Consider the following 1,424-nt stretch of genomic DNA (forward strand, 5'->3'; position numbering starts at 1 on the left):
AAGCACTGCATCAAAATTGTTAACCAAGGTCACCTCTGAGATTTTGAGCAATCATTAATAATTCTCTCCTGTGTCTATATTTTGTCTTCTAAACCCTTCCCTCTGGCCTGAAGACATGCTCAAGTCTCCATTCTAAAATATCTTCACTTATCGAAGGAATCTCTCCTTACCAGTACCCTTTTTCTATATTCCCACTACTTCTCTGTTTCTTTTGCCAAACCCTCTTCTAAGTTGGCTCTATAAATGTGGACTGTGGAGTTCCATATTTGTCCATCTTCTATGTCATTCTTCACATACTCCCTTGGTAATCTTTATCTTCTGTCATGATCTTAAATCACTATGAAGTAACAACTCCAAATCATTTTCTGGTGGTCAGATAATCTCTTCTGAGCTTCCGATTTGAATATTCATCTGATGATTGGCCATGTCCATCTGAATATCCTGTAAATACATGAAACTCAACATGTTTCAAACTAAACTAATAATCATTTTCTATCCCATTTCTTTTCTAATGAAGATAGTAACAGTGATTACACCATCATCCACTCTATCACTCAAGCCAACAGCCTACTCTTCCTTCTCTATCACACTTCTTGTTCAGTCAGTCATCATATTTTGTCTCTGTTTTCCCATCTAAATACCCTTCTGATCTATCCTCTCTTTTGCACATAACTACCGTCACTCTTAAATTCAGAGACTGACACTTTTTTATGTGGATTACTAGCTAGAAGATGAATGCTTATGATCTAATTTCTGTATTGCTGACAGAATGAGCTTCTAAAAATACAGATATAACCACATTACTCTTTGGCTCAAAAGACTCCTATATCCTATATCTTCCATTTTCCTTTAGGAATTGCCAAATGTCTTCACCTAGAATATAGTATTCTTTATAATTTAGACTCTGCCTACCTTTCTAGTCTCACTTTCTGACTTTTCTTCCACTTCTGCTTTAGACTCTGTTAGTATCTGACTCCTTGTTAGCACTCCCAGCACTTGGAACGTTATTCATTTGTCCGTCTCTTTATTTGCTGAATCCCTTTTCATCTTTTAGAATTTCAGCATGCCAGAGAGACTCAGGTATTGATTCCTCTGTAAAGACCTCTCCTTTGTCACTTCCCATATCCTCGATAAAGCTTACTTTTTTTTCAGTTCTATAATTTATAAATACATATATAACTACACATGCAACCCAACTTCTTTTTCTTTCTTTCTTTAATTTATTGTTATTATTATTTTAATTTGACCAGAGAAAGGCAGAGACACAGAGAGAAGGAAAGTGAGAAAACAAGACACTAGGTCCAAGACTCAAACTGTAGTTGGTCATGTGGGTGTCCAGCGCCTCAATCACCACATCACTTGCCAGACTTACAATGCAATTTCTTAATTTCCTGTTTACATGCCTGCTTTCTCTAGAAAGAGTG

This window comes from Tupaia chinensis, unplaced genomic scaffold (genome assembly GCF_000334495.1).
Source record: "Tupaia chinensis unplaced genomic scaffold, TupChi_1.0 Scaffold143942_1, whole genome shotgun sequence".
NCBI lineage: Eukaryota > Metazoa > Chordata > Mammalia > Scandentia > Tupaiidae > Tupaia > Tupaia belangeri.